Source organism: Lutra lutra, chromosome 13 (assembly GCF_902655055.1).
Source record: "Lutra lutra chromosome 13, mLutLut1.2, whole genome shotgun sequence".
NCBI classification, from domain to species: domain Eukaryota; kingdom Metazoa; phylum Chordata; class Mammalia; order Carnivora; family Mustelidae; genus Lutra; species Lutra lutra.
In genome coordinates this window covers 75027352-75033965 of record NC_062290.1, presented here as the reverse complement: position 1 = coordinate 75033965, position 6614 = coordinate 75027352, and the positions used below count along the sequence as shown (strand labels likewise).

At 45.0% G+C, this 6614-nt stretch overlaps 1 pseudogene; it reads left to right on the top strand.

The window, feature by feature from the left end:
- Positions 1-2837: 2837 nt before the first annotated feature.
- On the top strand, positions 2838-4051 carry LOC125083002 (60S ribosomal protein L12-like; annotated as a pseudogene).
- The last annotated feature ends 2563 nt before the right edge of the window (positions 4052-6614 follow it).

Sequence of the window (6614 nt, the reverse complement as noted above, 5' to 3'; positions counted from 1 at the left end):
GATTTAATCTTTTTTAAAAAATCGTTTTAAACTCTAGATGCTAAGTCATAGTGGTATTAAATGGGAAACCTTGAGACATTATAGCCTTGTTCATGCAAGTTTTTTGAGAATCAGAAATTCAGTGAGACTTCCAGGTGCTAACCATGACCTATACCCATTATGCTCAGAGAGGACCGTCCTATAAATAACAGGGCTCAGGAGGGGGCTGTTGAGAGGCTGCCTATGCAAACGTCTGTAAGCTAGAACGCACTGCAAACTTCCTGCTCCTCGTGGGATGTGATCCTTCTGTTCATCAGTGGGACTGATTGCTTAAGGGAATGCACTCTGTTCAGTTGAACCAATCAAGTATCAACCAAAAAACAGGTGAATCACTAACGAGGCCAGTGGAGAAAACAACAAAACAGAAAATCCAGATAAGTGACCAAGTACATATGGGAATTTCATATAAAATAAGGCAATATATCCGGTCACTGGGGAAGGGAAAACTTTTAATAGGTGGGGTTGCCACAACTGATTAGGCCCATGGGAAAAGAGAACACTTCAAATGGACCAGAGAGCTATATGTAAGGGGGGCAAAACCCAGGCCTAAAAACAATAAAAGAAAATATTGATAAAACTGACTGCACCAAAACACCAGAAAACTTTTGCGCGACAAAATACGCTGTATGGAAAACCAAGAGACACTTAACAAACCGAGGGAAAATGTTGGTAACATATCACAAAGTGAGAATGTCCCTAGTCTTCTTGAAGGCTTTTAAAATTCGAAAAGAAAATAATCAGTGACAGGATAGGGGAAAATGGGGAAGAAAGAGGAACAGATCCCAGAAGAATAAATGCAAATGACCTTTAAACAGGAAGAGATGTTCACTCAAGAGAAATGCGAGTTAAAATGAACCCGAGACACAATTTCTTACCCATCCAATTGGCAAAAACTCCCCAGGCCAACAATCGGCTGTGTTGAGGAGGCAGCAGGCAGAAGGACAGGTGCCCCCAGAAACCGTAGCTGGTCTTGGGGGGCGGGGCGGGGGCGGGGGGAGGGCGGGAAAGGGGACGGGGGCGGGACTTTCTCCGGAAGTTCGCGTAAACCAGCCAGCAGGATAACTCCTGAAGTTTGTTGCAAACGTCAAAAAAAAGCAGCAGATGTTCTTTTTCTCTAAAGGCGAAACAACTGGTAGAAAGGGTTTGACATTTTTCTTTTCTCGTCGCCTCCTTTAAGCGACTGGAGAAAATGTGTGTATTAAGACTTTTCAATTATTTTTCCTGGATTTTTAAAAATTTTCATCACTTCCCTCTAACTAAAACCGTTGCCTGATTTATGATGTTTTCCCCTGTGACCCGCCTCATTCCATTAAGAAAATCACACACTGCCAGCTGTTATTGTTAATAACAAATCTCCAGTGATCCTTAAATATATAAGTATATTGATAAGGAGCACCAACAGGAATGTGATGTAATGGATTGAACATGGGAACACATATGAACATGGAAACATATATGAACATAGGAAAATCCACACATTAGGTGTCTAACATACTGCTGCGCCTTTTTTTTTTTTTTAAGATTTTACTTATTTGACAGAAATCACAAGTAGGCAGAGAGGCAGGCAGAGAGAGAGAGAGGAGGGGAAGCAGGCTCCCTGCTGAGCAGAGAGCCCGAGGTGGGGCTCCATCCCAGGACCCTGAGACCTTGACCTGAGCTGAAGGCAGAGGCTTTAACCCACTGAGCCACCCAGGCACCCACTGCTGCGCCTTTTGATTTCTACGTTTGAGTCACTTTTGGGTGAATTACAGAGCGCTGTAACAACATGACAAAGAGAGCCCCAAATCCAATAGAGACTGGGAGGGTGGTCAAGCATATTTGTCAATGAGAGTATTTTTCAAGGGACTTTGTAGTTCCCGAATGAAAAATGTTACAATGGCGACATCTAGTGGCCATCATCTTAACCAAATGACTTGACCGATTGTGGGACAATCCCAGATGTTGTGTCTCCTTGTGTGATACAGTGCGAAGTCTATTGCATCACCTTTCACAAATTCTTGCCCCAAAATGTCTAACTTGAGATTAATAGAGCCTTCAGCCCTAGTCCCCAGCTTATAGGAAATTCAAAGAATACAGGAATAGGTTAAATAGCACTATGGAGAGACAGATAATTCCAGAAGGTAGAGCATTACAAAAAGAAAAGAAAAACTGGCCTATTCTCTCAAAAAGTCAGTATCATTGTGGGGGGGGTGGTCAAAGATGTAGGAAAAAAAAAAAGTAGGAGGACTGTTCCCAGGATACTACTCATCACTGGCTTATTACTTGAAGTTTCTAATAAAGGTTCACTGTAGCCGATAGGGTTGCATTTTTTGGTAGATGAGGCGAGGAACTTCATGGTGCCTACATCTGACAAAATCCCAGAAAGCTACAGGACATTACCCATGAGTCTGAAGTTGAAGGAACCTTTTCTAAACTATCAAATAAAAAATTATCATCACATCAAAAAGTGATCAGAGAGCGTGCAACAAACCTGAAGGGGAAAAGAAAGTATTAGAGAGACACATTGGGCAGTTCATTAATGCAAATACTTTATTTTTCTGCCTTATGGGATGTTTGAGGTATCTTTCAGCTTTGTGAAATTCGTCATTTGTTGTGACTTATTTTCTCATTCTCATTAAGTACTCATTTGTGTGTCTCATTTTGTTTGAGTAATTTTGAATTTTGTGAAGAAGGTCCCCCCAAAATGATGTAAGCTTCAGGCCCCATAAAACTTTGATCTGAAGTGATGTTAGACAAGGTGTTCTCCCTCTGAGCCTGGGGGGGTGGGGTGGGGGAGGGCTGGTGGGGCAGGGGCAGTGATGAACCTGGAGAAGGGGACAGAGGGCAAACTGCGAAAGGTCCTGGTGCTAATGGGGTTTTTCTCCAGCAGGAAGCAGGGAGCCAAGAAGTGCCTTAGGCAAGGGAGTGATGTGATCAGGACTTCCATAAGCCCTCCAGGGGAAGCTCTGGGATCAGGGAGACCTAGGGCAACCAAATGTAAGAGTCCAGGTGAGAAAGGATGAGGACAGATTTTCAACAGCTGGGGATCCAGCCATGCAATGAGCTCTACCCAAACTTCAGGAGAGACTATGGCAAAAAGGGTTGCCTAAAACCTGATAGAATATTCCCCTTTAAAATATTTATTTGGGGGCATCTGGGTGGCTCAGTCAGTTAGGCATCTTCCTTCAGCTCTGGTCCTGATCCCAGAGTCCTGGGATCAAGCCCCACGTTAGGCTCCCTACTCAGTGGGGAGCTTGTTCTCCCCCTGCTTCTGTCTCTCTCTCTCTTTCTCTCTCTCTCATGAAAAGAAAATCTTTCTAACAGTTTTTCAATCTGGTGTTTATGCATGGGTGTTTACTTCATTTCACTTAGAAGCAATATTCTAAAGGTGGCTTACCTTAAGCTTCAGACCACATTTTGGTGTGACATCTGTCATACAACTTAGAAAAAGAAAAAAAAAAAGGCGGGTTTTGACTTTTGGCTCAGAGGAGGCAAAGGTGCAACTGTCTTCAGTCTCCCAAATCCAGGTTCATCCGATCATACCACCTAAGTTCGACCCCAACAAGATCAAAGTCATGTACTTGAGGTCACCAGTTGCAAATTCAAGTGCCATGTCTCCTGGCCCCAAAGACTGGCCCGCTGGGTCTGGCTCCAAAAAAGGTTGGTGATGACAGAGCCAAGGCGGGTGGTGATTGGAAGAGTCTGGAGGATTCCAGTGAAACTGACCATTCAGAACAGACAGGCTCAGATTGAAGTGGTACCTTCTGCCTCTGCCCAGATTATCAAAGCCCTCAATGAACCACCAAGAGACAGAAAGAAGCAGAAAAACATGAAGCACCATGGGAATATCACTTTGGATGAGATTGGCAATATTGCCCGACAGATGCGCCACCGATCTTTAGTTAGAGAACTCTCTGGAACCATGAAAGAGATCCTGAGAACTGCCCAGTCTTCGGGCTGCAGTGATGGCCACCACACTCATGACATCACAGATGACATCAATAATGGTACAGTGGAATGCCCAGCCAGATGACCACAACAGAGAATAGTTCAATAAAGGATCATTTGACAAACAAACAACAACAAAAAGAGCTCATAGTACAGCTTGTAAATCAAATTTGATCACAATGTGTGCGTGCGTTTCACACAGTGGACCAGGGTCGCTGCTGCTGTGATCAGCCTGGGCCGACTCCCTATTTTATAAAATAAAAACTATCTATTGATAGTTTGATTTGAAATGCCTTTTGGTTCTGAGAGTCCCCAAATCACCACTAAGCCATTTAACATTTTTCTCAAACGGAGAGAAACAGATCTTCATTCTCTCTCTTTTTAAAGTAAGCTTTTTACCCAACATGGGACTTGAACTCACAACCCCCAGAGTCACATGTTCCACGGACAGAGCCAGCCAGGAGCCCTGAGAAGCCGGCACTCTCAATAGCCATCTTTCCCCCGCTGTCTAACAAACAAGCCTGGACTGGCAGCCGCTGTTTGAGGGGCTACAGATTATAAAACAGTTGCTTTGAGGGGATTACCCATTACCCAACAGTGTTATGTGACACTTCAATTCAGCAGCTAAACTAATATGTCTCTGGCCTTTATTTCCCAAATGCCAGAATCCTTAAAGGTTTTGATTAGACATGAGCAAAAAAGAAAGATAAGGAACCCTTGCATAGAAAAGCTGGTTGATTTTTTTTTTTTATTCTCAAGTCATGTTTTGTTTTGTTTTGTTTTACTTTTTAAAGATTTTACTGATTTATTTGTCAGAGAGAGCGAGAGAGTGTGAGCTCTCACAAGCAGGGGGAGCAGCAGGCAGAGGGAGAAGCAGGCTTCCTGCTGAGCAAGGAGCCCAATGAGGGACTCAACCCCAGGACCCTGGGATCATGACCTGAGTCAAAGGCAGATGCTTAACCTACTGAGCCTTCCAGACATCCCTCAGGTCATGTTTTTAAATAAAAAGACTTTTATACTCATTCGCCTGTTAAAATATGGGCCCAGCACGCTTCCGCTGCGCGACTCTGCTTCGCCTGTTAAAATATGAATAGAGACATTGCTCTTTTCAAATATTTGATTGGAAAGTGAGCACTTACATTTAACAGAATTCATGATGTATAATACTACATTGCGAGACGCTAAATTATATGCCATTTTAACCATGTGGACAACATTTAGACTGATCAAAACTCTGAGAAATGTTTATATGGCCTTATATGGGGGGAGCTCATATGGTAACAAACATGGATTTTCGGCAAACCCCCTCCCTCTCCCACCAAATAAAGTGGATTCCCGTGGGATGTTGTCTGAAGCTGACAACAGACAATGCTCGTAGGATGCCCCCGGCTGATCAGGCTGAGCCCACTGGTCCAAGACCTCAAAAGCAGGTGAGAGGCAGAGGCAGGGGTGGCCGCAGGCCAAGGAAGACAAGATCAGAACTTTATGCAAGGAGGGAGAGAGGTCTCTGTCCCTCTCCTTTTTGTACAGAGCGTCCTCATCGACAGTGGGGCATTTAATAAAACACAACCTTATACACTGGGGGTTACGGTAGGTCACAAACATAGTCTTAAGTCTGAAATTAGAAAGTCCACATTAATATTAATATTAATATTCCTCAGCATTTCGATGCTCATTGCAAAGACAGGGCTTCTCCCTTCTCCTAGGGCTGAGGCCACTCTGGCCAACGGCAGACTTCAATGGGGTACTTTTCTCTCTTTTCGCCCCGTTGCTCCTCCTTCAGATTCCCAAGAGCAGCTCCCGGCCTCTCTGAGGTTGGGGTGCAAGGAGGGAGAAGTGAGAACGTTGGTGGAAAATGGCTTTTCGTTCATTAAATGGCTTTGCGTTCTCTGAACTTGGCAGGTGGTTAAAGCTGACCCTTCCCTGGGTGGGTTCGCCTGAGGGATTCTCCTGACGACCACCCCGGGGCTCCTCCGACTTGCTCCTTCCTGTCTATACCCCCCCCCCCCCAGCATCTTCCTATAATGTCCCAGCACCTTCCCTGGAAGGCCATCATCTTGCTCAGGGTTCTTGTTAATCCTGGCCCGTATGTTCTGCAACCATTTCTGAGCCTCTGGCTTTGCCCTGCCTTTTGCAGGAAATGCTTCTCCTTTGCAAGCTCACACTCCCCTGTCTCCGTGGCCACTTTGGCTTTTTCAGTGATGAGTCAGACACTGGTTCCCTGGGTCCCTGACAGCAGAGAACAAGTGTTCAGATCCATCAGATGGACTGGATCCCCAAAGGAGGCCTTTGCCCTCAGTTCCTGAGAGGTGATCTCTAAGCCCTTTAGAATATTCCCCCTGACAGGATGCTTTTGTTTACCCAGGGGACTTGGGCCTCACCAGATAGTCTAACAGCGTGATTTATTTATTTTTTTAAATATCTGATTGATGGATGGATTTGTCAGAATGAGAGAGAGAAAGCAAAATTGGGGGAGCAGAGGCAGAGGGAGAAGCAGGCTCCCTGCCGAGCAAGGAGCCCAATGCAGGACTCAATCCCAGGACCCTGGGATCATGACCTGAGCCCAATGCAGACACAACCCACTGAGACAGCCAGGTGCCACTAACAGTGTGATTTATGATGTGGAGTTGGGGCCACACAGTATCCAC